The 16,884-nt window shown below is 37.9% G+C and overlaps 1 protein-coding gene and 1 long non-coding RNA gene across 2 annotated transcripts in view; one reads left to right on the top strand and one right to left on the bottom strand.

Moving 5' to 3' along the window:
* Nucleotides 1–16,884, top strand: part of LOC134825481 ((Lyso)-N-acylphosphatidylethanolamine lipase-like) — a 112,031-nt gene that overhangs the window by 31,964 nt on the left and 63,183 nt on the right. The gene's annotated exons all lie outside the window — the stretch shown is intronic.
* LOC134825313 (uncharacterized) lies at nt 11,266–13,051 on the bottom strand. Its single transcript, XR_010161533.1, has 3 exons — nt 12,036–13,051; nt 11,855–11,917; nt 11,266–11,748 (listed from the first exon to the last, which is right to left on the bottom strand). It is a non-coding gene; the product is annotated as an uncharacterized LOC134825313 (long non-coding RNA).

Here is a 16,884-nt window from a genome sequence, read left to right as displayed (position 1 = left end):
GCCAGCTATGAGACTATGAGAGTGCTATATTGGGATGATAAGCGTAAACATAAGATTAAGGGATCAAAAAATACAAATACAATCGCTTCTGACAGCAAGTAAACCAAAGTCTGTTAAACAAAACGCGTTGGAAATCCCCCAAATATCGTTTCGTGCGTGACATTAAGATTATAACAAAACAAAATTTCCTTGGCTCACTGACGATGCAAAAATCGCAGGGATCTAGCCGAATGAAATTTGGAATAATTGCACAAAATAAAGTCCTTTGTGCACGGGCCACGGAGCTAGCATGAACCACATCCACTTCCTATTTTCTGCTAAAGGTTGCAGGTATTAAAGAGTTGATTTGATCACGTAAACAACAACACTTTTAAATTATCGAGAAGAAAGTTGAAAAGTAATACGGCGGAGGCCTTTGTATATTTAATATAAATCAAATCTTCAGACCATAGTCATTAGGTTTCGTGGGACGTTGATCCGTCTTAATAAGCGTTAACCCTTTAAACCTGATACCTCAGGTAAATGTAGCCGGGTCTTTGTCTCACGTACAAACGACTGGCGTTATATCAATAACTTAATTAACTATTAAACTGTTTAACCTAATCAAATGTTCATATCGGATGAAATATATGCTGCATACTGAGCTTGAGTGAGATGGTAATGTTGATACTTGTTCCGTTTCTCACGTACATTGTACAAACGACTTACCTGGGGGTCGTGTTTTATGGATATTACTTTATTTGGGCATCACGTGTATTATGGATATTATTTTATTTGGGCATCACCTGTATTAAAAAAACGGACACTGCTGAAAAAAGACCTGTCCGTTATCGAGTCAAGAAGAAAACAACTTTTCATCTAATTATCCCCTACAAAATGTTCTCCACACTAAACCTCAGGTGACTACTGCAGGATCGGAGCGGCGCCGCATCCCGTAATCCTGTTACGGACGGAAAGAACAGAAAATGTCCCAAGTGGCACTACTGTGAGGCGGGAAGTACCTTTCCTCACCGTGTGGTATCGCTACTTACATGGAACCTTCTCTTACTGGTCAGTTAAATTAGGCAATCAATTAACTGAACTCTTCTACACCAACTTACGTTTTACATGCGTTCAAGATTAAGGAAACAAATTTAACTGAAATGTCTGACAACAGAATTTCCTGTTTTCAGTATTTGTTGTTTAGGGGCACCAATTCTTAATTGTTTCGTACAATGTTATACATTTATATATCATATTTCAAAACATTTCCTTGTGTTCGGTTCTAGCTAACACCACCTCTTCCCCCACCAGGAGCCAAGTCGCCAGACCAATGTAAGCCCTGTCCAGCTGCGAGGCAGGAAAAGCTAGTACCAGGACCTCGCCGGACAGACCTCGTGTAAGCCCTGTGAGAAGGGTTATTATTGTGAGTCCGGACAGACAGAGTCCACCACCCACCAGTGTGAGGCTGGGTATTATTGTGAGGGGTCTAACTCTTAAGCTAAGTGTGTGGGTTTAATAACATTCACTACAGTTTCACAATTCATTTCACTACAGTTTCACATTCCAGTAGAGTCTGGCTTATAAGAATCAACTTGTTTTAGCATTTAGGTTTATAATGAAATGTGAGATTTTGAACTTTAATGACTGTGCAAACCCGAATTTTTAAACATACCAGCGTGTAAGAAAACAACACTGTCACTAAAACAACAAGAAAAAAAATTGTTTTACCTGGGGACCTCAAGCTACCAGTATCATGTACAATAGTACGGAAAAAAATGTACAATAGTATAGGTGATAGGTGGAATGACAGGCTGAGCGCGGCCCAGTAAATTTTGTTTAACAACCTATCGAATAAATACCACTGTAAGGGTCCCCAGAAAGCTATTATAAGATACTGTTAAGAAAAGCAAGTTACTCACCCTCTCGTTTACAGTCAAACACCGTGCTCAGCCGGTACCTACAGTGCTGCTGTAGGTGCTTCCACCCCTGATACCTGCCAACCTTGTAAAGAGGGGTACGACTGTCCGGAGCTCCATACAACTATGACCACTGTGAGTTTTATTTACTGGTTCTTATTTTGGTAAGTGTTTATTTGACAAGGGTGGTCCATGAGAGTTAGAAATAGCTGATGTTCATGTTGCTCTTGTGTAGAAGTTTTTTTTTTCTACAGAAAAATTAAATCTGACCAACACTGATTAATATATTTCAAACTACCATCCCAATCATAAATAATTAATAGATCTGCTCATGCATGCTATCTAATCGGCCCAGGTGAAATGTTCGGCCGGTTACTACTGTGCGGGAGGTGCTTACACAGCAACACCGCCCAGTCTGAGTCAGAGGTGGAGGGTGCTGCTAACGATAGATGTACTAAACGTGCTACACGGAGTAACCCTACCTGTTCTGAACAGGGCGGACGGTGTCCGGCTGGGAAGTGGTGTCCTGGTGACCAACATGACAGCCCCCGTGAGTGTCAACTTAATTGTTATTTAAATTTAATTTTGAAGTGAGTTTTAACGCTATTGTTATAATTTGAGTCTGGATTGTTGTTAAAGATCGGATGGTTGTTTTGACTGGATGTTTTCCTAATGCGATGCATTCTAGCGTGCATTTGTTGTTGTTCATTTGGATGGATTAAAATAAGGAAATCATTTAAGTTTAGTTCAAATTAAAATGCATTCAAAACAATTTTTGGAAAATAAACATTGCAAATTAAGCATGTAATGACGTTATAAATTCATGGTAATCGAATAAGTTTAAAATTCAGTCAATGTTTTTTGCTTATTGTTCAATCATCAGCAGAGTAGGAGGAAGAATATAAAAACTAAAAAACTAAAATTCCTCCAATCAGATATTTCCAGTATCAAATATGAATGTTGTCTGTTGAGAGCCATGTTTGATTAAGAATGTATTTTGGGGAAAACGGGTTATCCAAAATAGAAAAAATGAGGACATTATTTTCAACGTGAGCTTGCGAAAACTTAACGGGTGATACTCGTAAAATATCTGTTCCACAGGACCGTCGACGAGTCCAACTCGGCGCGCGTCCTGGTAGGTTGTAGACCTACAAGCGAAAACATCCATATTTTTCATTCATAGTCCAATCTTTGCAGTAGGTCTCTGCGATCAAATCCCCGTTTCCTCGATTTCTATGGGCTGATTGTCGATCTGGTCATTCTCTTTCATGTATCCTTTTTCTGTCCATCCTTCTATCATTATTCGTTCTGTTGTCTTTACTTCCAATGGTCCATCGTTCACAATATCTAAAAAATAAATATGATAGGAATTCCGTTTGATCTTTTAATTCAATAGAACAATAAAAACGTTCAGTTATTTAGCAAGACGATTCTATATTCACTTACCGATTTTCACTTTTGTCTTCCCTCCTTCCTTTATTCGCTCTGAAACGATTTCAGTTTTTTTATTTTTACCGATTCAATTGATCGAATTTATTTTTAGACTTCTATAAAACTGCTGACTTGCTATCCGAAAAAGTGATTTTATTTTAAAGTACCAAACCCATTTCTTGGCGTGGTATGGCAGGGAAGTTGGTTCTGTTGATCTGTGTTGAGTGTCTTCCCCTTCCTTTTGCTGTACACTTGGATACTGTCCTGCCTGGTTGATTTTTACTGATACTTGATAAGTTGTTGTCTGATTGTTTAGATAAATAACTTTTTTATCAGTTTTACTTATTCTAATAAATAATAATAATTACCTGACTGTCAGACAAAAGAACTAGATTATTTTAAAGAATTACCTTTGTTGGATTGGATAAAAAAGGCCTGCTTAAACTTCGACTTCAGGAAATTTTTGAAGCTGTTCACCGTTAGGCTATAAATGAAGATGTTAGCAAGAACATTCAGGCCTATGCCAGCGGTAGACCACCGGCCAAACTCTTTGTAGAATGGTCCAGGAAAAGAAGGATCTTTAGCTACAAACGGTTCAGCAATCAGGTAGACTGCTAGTGGCAAGAAGGAAATTGTGTTGACTGTTGCAGTGAGAACCACCGTCATGATGCCTTGCCAGCGTAGACTTTTTCGGGTGTCCGTGACCGCTCTTCTTGCCTCTTTCAGCAGCAGAACTGTTGAGGCGACTATTATCACATTTGGGGTGACCAGTACGACCAGGGAATAAACGGGGAGCAATATCTTCCAGATGCTAGAAGTGTGAGTATGCGTGTAAGTATACACTCTGCAATCGAACAATATGTCTTCTTTGTCTATGAGGGTACATAGAACCGGAACAGAAAGGACGGCGATCCAAATACCAGCACAGAACTTGTGAATTCTGGCAGTGGTCCAAGTGCGTGCTTTAAAAGGATATTTTAGGGTGAGAAGCTTCCCTAGGGTCATCCCGCTGACAAGATTTATACTCAAACTGTATACATAAGATATGAAGAAGAAGCATATAATAGGTAGGAGCCTGTTGTTGCTTTTACTATCTTTAATCAAGGAGACCATTACCAGCTGGGGGATGTTGGTGCTTATGGTAAATAGCAAATCACACACTGCGATATGTTGGATAAAAGCCACCACTATCTTCTGGAGTTTAAAGGCTTTGTATCTAATGGAGGCAACTAGTATGGTGGTGTCGCCGAGAAGTGAGCATATGATGATGATTACGCTCCATCCTCCGTAGGCGTATCTTTCAGCTTTGCTTTGTATGCCGAAGAGGGTGCAGTTAGAGTAGTTAAAAGACATTAAAAAGGGGAATTTAGGCAATTAGCTATAGTCTCTATTATAGTGACCTATACGGCCATTATACTCTATAATACGACCAAAATACGGCAACGAGAACAGCTTCAGAGAATGATGTACTTTTGATACATTGTTTTCAAATGAACTGGAAATATCGCGTTAAAGATGAATACCACCATTCGGTAGCCGAGGAAGTAATCACCTAACGACGGGGGGGGGGGGGGGGGGGGGGGCAAAAAGCCAGTACTCATGCGTTGGATTCGAATTTTCATATTCGGAATCCAAGTAGGTACAGTATGCCATCTGCAAAGCAACAACTCTCAAATATAAAACACGGCGGCGATATAAGACCCAACGTATGGATACTGACTTTGCCCCCCCCCCCCCCCCTGTATATCCTGAATCGCGATATAATCATTGGTGTCCAAAATTAGCACTAAGAACTACTCAAATTCAGTTTCCAATTCAACCTGGTTTATTCAGAAACCATGTACACTGATCTACTGTTCACAATCACAATTTAATATCAAAAATGCAAATATTCTAATTATGATCTTATGAATTTATTCGGCCCTTTTTTACTTTTCTCGGTTTGTTAATCTGCACATCTTTGCGCAGCTATGGTGTTTTCGTTCCCCTTAAAATGTCTCCACAATCTTTGAACTCTAAATTGAAAATTTCAAAAATTCCACAGATATTTCTGCGATACGGCGGGTATAGAAGAGTTGACTGATGAGCTGAAATGTCCTGCTGGTCATTACTGTAACAAAAGTGTGATTATCATCCTACTTATTTAATCCTTGTAGTTTCTTACAAAACTTATATATTTTTGTTCCCAATATACATTGTATAATTATGTATATCATTCCAAATAAAATTAAAACAACAGCAGTATAAATAAAAACTCAGTAAAATTTATGATGACCTATGTCTACTGCTATACTAGGCCTAAACAGGAAACATCATCGGTCTGGTCGTATAGCTCTTAGAAATGCGGAACTTATTGTGTAATTACAAACTATGGCTTAAAGGATTAATATCATAATTGATAATGACAAAAGCCCATTAAGCATTAATTTAAATTTTCCGGCAAGATCCGGAACATTCTGGCAAGTTCTGGCAGCCTTATATCTTCCCTTCTTAACAACCGGTTCCGGTCCGGCAAAATCCGGCTAACTGGATAATAGATTGATATCCGTCAAAATCCGGTCCTGCAGCCAATAGCCCATTCCTGCGTTCCGGTCGGTTCCTACTAGGACTGGGGACCTCAGGCTTGTTCTGTTCTTAAACAGATTAAAGGTGCCACTGAATGACAGGCTGATCGCCGCCTAGAATCTAACAAATTGTAGTTTTTTGCTCTTTTTTAAACATTTCTGTAGTAGCTTTGGAAAGAAATAGGACCATATTTAGTGTTTAAGAACAAATAAAATTGAAATAATGACATCAATTCAAGAACCTAAGGCTAAACACTTAAACACAAACATGAAGCTCAACAAATATAGCTTTTATACAGTCCATACCCTCCACGGTGAACTTTTCGATACTTGGGTCGAAGGTAAGACAATAGGCTTCATTACACCTGAAGAAGCAAAGTCTGTGATGGGTATTTCAGACAACAGAAATAAGGCAGGCACAGGCCCGACCAACAGGCCAAGTACAGCTCCTCACCATAAACCGGGAAAGAGCTACTTTTACCCCTCCTTGAAAGTGCACAAACTGAGGAAAGACCAACTTATCCCAGGAGTTGAACCGCCAGTGAGACTTATTACAGCACTTCAAGAAGGTATCAGTAAAAAGAGTGATGTGTTTGTAGCCACGAAATACTTAAGACCCCTGGAAAAAGACTTCTGCCAAGACCTCCTTACAGACACAACAGATGCATTAATTTGGCTCGACGAAATCAACTCTAATAAGCCCCAAGTTGAAAAGAAAACATATAAACCGTTTACTTTTGACTTCAAGGGCCTTTACGACTCACTCAGCCCCTCCCTTGTCATTGAAGCTCTTAAATTTGCCATGGACCAATTAAGACCCGACTGGTCTATGAACTTCAAAGCTTGGCTAATTGACTTGGTGAACCACAGCATAAAATCATCTATAGGTTTTTTCGAGAATGCTTGGTACAAACAAATACACGGTGTACCTACTGGAGGTTCTCTATGTGTTCAACTGGCAAACATCGCTGTGTTTTATGTCCTTAACAAGGAAGTCTACTCAAACCCCACACTAATGGACCAAGTAGCATCTGTTAAAAGATACATTGACGACGGAGCAGGTCAGTTTACAGGTACTACCAGACAGTTTTCAGCATGGATAAAGAAGGTCAACGAAAACATCGCTCCCGATGGCCTTGAAATAGATGAATTCAAGCAGAAAATACAGCTGAATATGTCAGTTTTCTAGATGTACAGTTTACTTTCGACCATCAAGGAGAGCTTCAAACTGATCTATACGTAAAAGAAACAGACTCCAGGTCCTACCTACATTTCAGCAGTAGTCACCCCAATCACATATTCTCAGGAATTGTATACTCCCAGTGTTTACGCCTCAGGAGGATAATCAATTCAAAGGAGAGATTAGAGACCCAGCTTAACATTCTCAAACGGGCGTTTCATGAATCAGGACACCCTAGTAAAATGGCTGACAACATAGCTAACAAAGTCCTTGGCATGGAAAGAGTGTTAGTCAGGAAGAGTACGGTCGAGCCTAATGAACAATCCCCGCTATCAGCCATACCAATCAGAGTCATCTCCAGTTATGGAAGTGACAATGACTTGGTGAATGTTGTCCAGAAATACGAAGGTCACTTGAGACGAACTCGTAGTTTTAGTGAAAGTGAGAGTCAGCAAGCCACAAACTCCACCACAGCACCGAAAGGAAAAAATAAACTGTTTCAGTTTGTGAAGAAAACGGGATCTACGCTTAGATCTCGCCTCGTTACATCTAAACAGCTTGCCTTAGGTGCTAAACATGGTAAAACTGAACCCTGTCACAGAAGAAACTGCAAGTGTTGTAAAATGATCATAAATAAGGACTCCATCACATCAAATGGCAAAAAGATCAAATCAGCCCCTGGTTGTTGCAAGACCTATAACATCATCTATCTTGTACAGTGTTCGATTTGTAAGAAAAACTATGTGGGTAGGACTATTAATAGCTTGCATAAAAGGATGGACGGACACAGGTCCAAATTTTATGAAATCGTTGATGGTAGAGCATTTGATATTACTAGGAGTTCACTTGATTGACCACGGTTTAGGAGTACATACAGATTTTAATGAAACTTTTAGAACTTTTATTTTAGAGAATTGCAGTCCCAGTACACTTGAAGTAAAAGAAAATAACTACATACATTTGCTTAATTCTCTTAGACCTTTTGGCCTTAATACTGTCAATCCCTTTGGATTACCTATATTCCATAAACCTTAATATGATATTTTTAACTTTTTCGGATTCTTAATTTTGTAACGGTTTGAGTTTCACTAACCTTTTAACATTTTTTAGGTTCAATGTCACTGGAGATGACTACAATCGAAATATATTTGGCAAGAATCTGAATGTTTTCAGTGTTGAAAGTTTAGTTTCTTAAATCCTGGAGTAGTCATTCGTGTCCCTGATATTTGGGTTAATTCTAACTCTCCTAGCTTTTATACAGGAAATAATCTAAATACACAAAGAACATAAATTAAAATTGATTCAAAACAATTTCAGAAAATAAACATTGTAAATTAAGCATGTAATGAAGACGTTATAAATTCAGTAATCGAAAATTTGAAATTCAGTCAATGTTTTTTTGTTTATTGTTCAATTATCAGCAGAGTCTAGGAGGAAGAATATAAAAACTAAAAACTAAAATTCCTTCTATCAGATATTTCCAGTATCAAATATGAATGTTCTCTGTTGAGAACCATGTTTAAGAATGTACATATTTTGGGGAAACGGGTTATCCAAAAATAGCAGAAATGAGGACATATTATTTTCAACATGATCTTGCGAAATCATCCATATTTTTCATTCATAGTCCAATCTTTGAAGTAGGTCTCTGCGATCAAATGCCCGTTTCCTCGATTTCTATGGGCTGATTGTCGATCTGGTCAGTCTCTTTCATGTATCCTTTTTCTGTCCCTCCTTCTATCGTTACGGTTATTCGTTCTGTTGTCTTTACTTCCAATGGTCCATCGATCACAATATCTAAAAAATAAATGTGATAGGAATTCCGTTTGATCTTTTAATTCAAGAGAACAATAAAAACGTTTAGTTATTTAGCAAGACGATTCTATATTCACTTACCGATTTCCTTTGTTGGTCCTGTTAGCGTTTTCACTTCTGTATTCCCTCCTTCCTTTATTCGCTCTGAAACGATTTCAGTTTTTTTATTTTTACCGATTCAATTGATCGAATTTATTTTTAGACTTCTATAACACTGCTGACTTGCTATCCGAGAAAGTGATTTTATTTTAAACTACCAAACCTATTTCTTGGCGTGGTATGGCAGGGAAGTTGGTTCTGTTGATCTGTCTTCCCCTTCCTTTTGCTGTACCCCTGGATACTGTTCTGCCTGGTTGTTTTTTACTGATAAGTTGTTGTCTGATTGTTTAGATAAATAACATTTTATCAGTTTTACTTTCTCTAATAAATAATAAATAATTACCTGACTGTTGCGAAGAAAACTCGGCGAAGAAACTCGGCGCGCGCGTTAGTGGGTTGTAAACCCAAAAGTGAGACCTAATGGATAATTTAATTAACTATTTATGCTGTGAAATATTAAGCATGTTTCAATTACATGACCACTATTATCGTTTCTAGATTAAAAAAAGGTATAATACCTGGACTGTTAGTATTTAATGTTATATTCATTAAAGCATTAATTATATAATTTGTCTAATTTGTTTGATACAGGTACTTCTGTCCGGAGGGTACCAGTGACTTCTTAGATCACCACTGCACTGCTGGTTTGTTATATATGATATATCACATAATTGTGATAAAATTAAATTTAATTATAACTTTTAAAAACTCAATATAAAATATAATTCATTTGTGTTTAAGTCTTTCTTACTTTTTTACTTTTGAAAATTGGTGTGGACTTGTTTCGGATTTTTTGAAACTTTGTTGTTAATTCAGTTTTAATGAAGAAAAACCAGCTTGTGTCAATTTATGTTGAACCATATACAATCGTAATGCCATTATCATGTCATTATATAGTAAATTGATGTTATTAAGTTAAAAACAAACCATTTCAACTAATAATAAAAGTAACTAAAGTTAAAAGTTTTTACAGGCTCTAATGATGTAGTTTTACGAAGATTTTAAGCCTTACGTTGTGTATTTCCCTTCGTGTCCAAAAACATTATAAAAGTAACTCAAATATTTCCAGGTAACCGATGTCCAGATAAAAGCAGCAAGGAGATACCGTGTGATCCAGGCAGCTATCAGAACCAAGCTGAGGCTGCTGAGTGTATCGATTGCACTGAAGGGTAAGTAAGTGGAGAAATAACTAACAAATAAATAATTAAAATTAACTATAATCACTAAGAAATAATAAAAAAGCCAACTTACCGTAATGTCAAGGGCTCTGATCTTATGAATTTATTCGGCCCTTTTTTACTTTTCTCGGTTTGTTAATCTGCACATCTTTGCGCAGCTATGGTGTTTTCGTTCCCCTTAAAATCTCTCCACAATCTTTGAACTCTAAATTGAAAATTTCAAAAATTCCACAGATATTTCTGCGATACGGCGGGTATAGAAGAGTTGACTGATGAGCTGAAATGTCCAGCTGGTCATTACTGTAACAAAGGTGTGATTATCATCCTACTTATTTAAACCTTGTAGTTTCTTACAAAACTTATATATTTTTATTCCCAATATACATTGTATAATTATGTATATCATTCCAAATAAAATTAAAACAATAGCAGTAAATAAAAACTCCGTAAAATGTATGATGACCTATGTCTACTGCTATAGGCCTAAACAGGAAACATCATCGATCTGGTCGTATAGCTCTTAGAAATGCGGAACTTATTGTGTAATTACAAACTATGGCTTAAAGGATTAATATCATAATTGATAATGACAAAAGCCCATTAAGCATTAATTTAAATTTTCCGGCAAGATCCGGAACATTCCGGCAAGTTCCGGCAGCCTTATATCTTCCCTTCCTAACAACCGGTTCCGGTCCGGCAAAATCCGGCTAACCGGATAATAGATTGATATCGGTCAAAATCCGGTCCTGCAGCCAAAAGCCCATTCCTGCATTCCGGTCGGTTCCTACTAGTACTGGGGACCTCAGGCTTGTTCTGTTCTTAAACAGATTAAAGGTGCCGCTGAATGACAGGCTGATCGCCGCCTAGAATTAAACAAAATATAGTTTTTGCTCTTTTTTAAACATTTATGTAGTAGCTTTGGAAAGAAATAGGACCATATTTAGTGTTTAAGAACAAATAAAATTGAAATAATGACATCAATTCAAGAACCTAAGGCTAAACACTTAAACACAAACATGAAGCTCAACAAATATAGCTTTTATACAGGAAATAATCTAACTACACAAAGAACATAAATTAAAATTGATTCAAAACAATTTTCAGAAAATAAACATTGTAAATTAAGCATGTAATGAAGTCGTTATAAATTCAGTAATCGAAAATTTAAAATTCAGTCAATGTTTTTTTGTTTATTGTTCAATTATCAGCAGAGTAGGAGGAAGAATATAAAAACTAAAAAACTAAAATTCCTTCTATCAGATATTTCCAGTATCAAATATGAATGTTCTCTGTTGAGAACCATGTTTAAGAATGTACATATTTTGGGGAAACGGGGTATCAAAAAAAAGCAAAAATGAGGACATATTATTTTCAACATGATCTTGCGAAATCATCCATATTTTTCATTCATAGTCCAATCTTTGAAGTAGGTCTCTGCGATCAAATGCCCGTTTCCTCGATTTCTATGGGCTGATTGTCGATCTGGTCATTCTCTTTCATGTATCCTTTTTCTGTCCCTCTTTCTATCGTTACGGTTATTCGTTCTGTTGTCTTTACTTCCAATGGTCCATCGATCACAATATCTAAAAAATAAATGTGATAGGAATTCCGTTTGATCTTTTAATTCAATAGAACAATAAAAACGTTTAGTTATTACTTATTTAGCAAGACGATTCTATATTCGCTTACCGATTTCCTTTGTTGGTCCTGTTAGCGTTTTCACTTCTGTCTTCCCTCCTTCCTTTATTCGCTCTGAAACGATTTCAGTTTTTTTATTTTTACCGATTCAATTGATCGAATTTATTTTTAGACTTTTATAAAACTGCTGACTTGCTATCCGAGAAAGTGATTTTATTTTAAACTACCAAACCTATTTCTTGGCGTGGTATGGCAGGGAAGTTGGTTCTGTTGATCTGTCTTCCCCTTCCTTTTGCTGTACCCTTGGATACTGTCCTGCCTGGTTGTTTTTTACTGATAAGTTGTTGTCTGATTGTTTAGATAAATAACTTTTTTATCAGTTTTACTTATTCTAATAAATAATAAATAATTACCTGATTGTCAGACAAAAGAACTAGATTCTTTTAAAGAATTACCTTTAGTGACTTTGTTTGATTGGATAGAAAAGGCCTGCTTTAACTTCGACTTCAGGAAGTTTCTGAAGCTGGTCACCGTTAGGCTATAAACGAAGAAGTTAGCAAGAACATTCACGCACATTACAGCGGCAGAGAACCGGTAAAACTCTTTGTAGAATGGTCCAGGAACAGAGGGATCTTTAGCTATAAACGGCTCAGCAATCAGGTAGACTGCTGGTGTCAAGAAGGAAATTGTGGTGACTGTTGCAGTGAGAACCACCGTCATGATGCCTTGCCAGCGTAGACTTTCTCGGGTGTCCGTGACCACTCTTCTTGCCTCTTTCAGCAGCAGAACTGTTGAGGCGACTATTATCACATTTGGGGTGACCAGTACGATCAGGGAAATGATGGGGAGCAATATCTTCCAAATGCTAGAAGTGTACGTGTGCATATAAGTATACACTCTGCAATCGAACACTATGTCTTCTTTGTCTATGAGGATATGTAGAACCGGAACAGAAAGGGCGGCGATCCAAATACCAGCACAGAACTTGTGAATTCTGGCAGTGGTCCAAGTGCCTGCTTTAAAAGGGTATTTTAGGGAGAAAAGCTTCCCAAGGGTCATCGCGCTGACAAGATTTATACTCACACTGTATTCATAAAATACGATGAAGAATCTTATAATAGGTATGAGCTTGTTGTTGCTTTTTCTATCTTTAATCAAGGAGACCAGCTGGGGGATGGTGGTGCTTATGGTTATGAACAAGTCACACACTGCGATATGTTGGATGAAAGCCACCACTATCTTCTGGAGTTTAAAGGCTTTGTATCTGATGGAGGCAACTAGTATGGTGGTGTCGCCGAGAAGTGAGCCTATGATGGCGAAGACGAACCATCCTCCGTAGACGTATCTTTCAGCTTTGTTTTGTATCCCGAAGAGGGTGCAGTTAGAGTAGTTATAGGACATCAAAAAGGGGAATTTGGACAAGATATGACCTCTATACCTCTAAATGACCTTGATACGGTCACGATACGACAACGAGAAAATTTTCAGAAAATGCTGTACTTTTGATATATTCTTTCCAAATAATTTGGAAGTCTCACGTCAAAGATGAATACCACCAATCGGTAGCTGAGGAAGTAATCACCTGACTATATCCTGAATGGCGATACAATCATTGGGGTCCAAAATGAGCACAAAGAACTACTTAAATTCAGTTTTCAATCAAACCTTTATTCTTCAGAAACCATGCACACTAACTATGCAATGCTTACAATTTAATAAGCAAATATCCTATTACAAAATTTGCCAGCTATTACATCTTCCCAGAAAAGTTGTATGTTACATGAATATTTTAAAACTTTTGCCATCATCCATTAAAAAACCAAATTTCTCCTTATGCGATGCATTCTGTCCCATACAAAGGTATAACGAATTTTAAAATTTGCCCTAGCGCGATTTGTTGCTGTTATTTGGATGGATTACAACAAGGAGATCATTTAAATTTAGTTCAAATTCTAACTTATTCAAAACAATTTTCAGAAAATAAATATTGTAAATTAAGCATGTCATGTAATGAAGAAGTTATATAAAATTCAGTAATCGAAAGTTTAAAGTTCAGTCAATGTTTTTTGTTTACTTACTTTGTTACTTTGTAGGGTTTCATAGAATCCTCTATCGGGCCATCGAAAAAGTCGACCCCCCGGACAGTGTAGAAACTGTTTTATCACCACTCCAATCAAGCAAGGAGTTTCCATTCCGACGGCTGTATCCTGGAGCTGGAGGCTCGTCCGGAAATGACTTCACAAAGTTCGTTAAAGCTACTTTGAATTGCATAGGATCCTCGATGGTGTGCATATGTGTTGGGATTACATTCCATAATCGAGGTCCAGTGACTGCAAATGAGTTGTCGTGTAGTGCTTGATTACGTTGACTGCTGGACTTAGCTATACTGGGCACAACTGCTTTTTGACCATGTCTGAGAGTCACCGAGAACTGGATACCAATATCATTAGGGCACTTGCAATGCAGAACTTTCCACATGTTGATGATTAAATACCGTTCTCTTCTTCTTTGCAATGACATCAGATCTAGGGCCTTTAATCTCTGCCAGTAGTCGAGGTGCTGGGTGCCATCTATTTTCGATGTAAACGTACGCTGAATCCCTTCTAGCTGTTGGATGTCCTTGTTCTTAGAGCAATTCCACAGAGGACAGCAATACTCCAGATGGCTTCTAACGAGAGACTTGTACAGAGTCATCATGGTGGCTTTGTCTCTCGTTTTGAACGCACTTAGCACCCAAGAAGCAACTTTTCCTGCGCGTTCAGCTATCCTGTTGACGTGTGGGGTCCAGGACAAATCAGCGGAAACTGTCACTCCTAGATCTTTCACCGTTTGAGTGGGGTACAGCATGTTTCCGTTAGACACTTCATATGTTTGAGCTTGGATGGCGAATGGATGATCAAACAAGGAATTCTTTGGACAATGCTTGTGAACAAGAAGCTCAAACTTATCCTCATGAAGGGCCATGTTGTTGCACTTAGCCCAATTAACAACAGAGTTGAGATCATCCTGCAGGACATCTTTGTCGGCCAAACTGTAGATATGCTTAAGAATCCTAGTGTCATCAGCAAAGAATCTGATGACAGACCCTTTAACACATAGCTTCATATCATTTATGAACAGAATGAATAACAGTGGCCCAAGAACGGTGCCTTGTGGAACTCCACTGAGGATTGCGGCAGCAAACGATGATACACCATCTAACACAACACATTGCTTCCTTTCAGTTTATTGTTAAATCATCTGCGGAGTAGGAGGAAGAATATAAAAACTAAAATTCCTTCAATCAGATATTTCCAGTATCAAATATGAATGTTGTCTGTTGAGAGCCATGTTTGATTAAGGATGTATTTTGGGGAAACGGGTTATCCAAAAATAGCAGCAATGAGGACATATTATTTTCAACATGATCTTGCGAAATCATCCATATTTTTCATTCATAGTCCAATCTTTGAAGTAGGTCTCTGCGATCAAATGCCCGTTTCCTCGATTTCTATGGGCTGATTGTCGATCTGGTCATTCTCTTTCATGCATCCTTTTTCTGTCCCTCCTTCTATCGTTACGGTTATTCGTTCTGTTGTTTTAACTTCCAATGGTCCATCGTTCACAATATCTAAAAAATAAATGTGATAGGAATTCCGTTTGATCTTTTAATTCAATAGAACAATAAAAACGTTTAGTTATTTAGCAAGACGATTCTATATTCACTTACCGATTTCCTTTGTTGGTCCTGTTAGCGTTTTCACTTCTGTCTTCCCTCCTTCCTTTATTCGCTCTGAAATGGTTTCAGTTTCTTTATTTTTACCGATTCAATTGATCGAATTTATTTTTAGACTTCTATAAAACTTCTGACTTGCTATCCGAGAAAGTGATTTTATTTTAAACTACCAAACCCATTTCTTGGCGTGGTATGGCAGGGAAGTTGGTTCTGTTGATCTGTCTTCCCCTTCCTTTTGCTAGACCCCTGGATACTGTCCTGCCTGGTTGTTTTTTACTGATGAGTTGTTGTCTGATTGTTTAGATAAATAACTTTTTTATCAGTTTTACTTATTCTAATAAATAATAAATAATTACCTGATTGTCAGACAAAAGAACTAGATTATTTGAAAGAATTACCTTTAGTGACTTTGTTGGATTGGATAGAAAAGGCCTGCTTTAACTTTGACTTCAGGAAGTTTCTGAAGCTGGTCACTGTTAGGCTATAAACGAAGAAGTTAGCAAGAACATTCACGCACATTACAGCGGAAGAGAACCGGTAAAACTTTTTGTAGAATGGTCCAGGAACAGAAGGATCTTTAGCTATAAACGGCTCAGCAATCAGGTAGACTGCTGGTGTCAAGAAGGAAATTGTGGTGACTGTTGCAGTGAGAACCACCATCATGATGCCTTGCCAGCGTAGACTTTCTCGGGTGTCCGTGACCACTCTTCTTGCCTCTTTCAGCAGCAGAACTGTTGAGGCGACTATTATCACATTTGGGGTGACCAGTACGATCAGGGAATAAACGGGGTTCAATATCTTCCAGATGCTAAAAGTGTAAGTGAGCGTGTAAGTATACACTCTGCAATCGAACATTATTTCTTCTTGTCTATAAGGGTATATAGAACCGGAACAGAAAGGGCGGCGATCCAAATACCAGCACAGAACTTGTGAATTGTGGCAGTGGTCCAAGTGCCTGCTCTAAAAGGATATTTTAGGGAGAGAAGCTTCCCAAGTGTCATCGCGCTTACAAGATTTATACCCACACTGTATAAATAAAATGGGATGAAGAATCTTATAATAGCTAGGAACCTGTTGTTGCTTTTTCTATCTTTAATCAAGGAGACCAGCTGGGGGATGGTGGTGCTTATGGTTATGAACAAGTCACACACTGCGATATGTTGGATGAAAGCCACCACTATCTTCTGGAGTTTAAAGGCTTTGTATCTGATGGAGGCAACTAGTATGGTGGTGTCGCCGAGAAGCGAGCATGTGATGGCGAAGACGAACCATCCTCCGTAGACGTATCTTTCAGCTTTGTTTTGTATCCCGAAGAGGGTGCAGTTGGAGTAGTTATAGGACATTAAAAAGGAGAATTTGGACAAAA

This window comes from Bolinopsis microptera, chromosome 13 (genome assembly GCF_026151205.1).
Source record: "Bolinopsis microptera isolate Bmic1 chromosome 13, MBARI_Bmic_1.0, whole genome shotgun sequence".
NCBI classification, from domain to species: domain Eukaryota; kingdom Metazoa; phylum Ctenophora; class Tentaculata; order Lobata; family Bolinopsidae; genus Bolinopsis; species Bolinopsis microptera.
The sequence above is the reverse complement of the archived record's forward strand: the minus strand, read 5'-3'. Positions and strand labels throughout refer to the sequence as shown.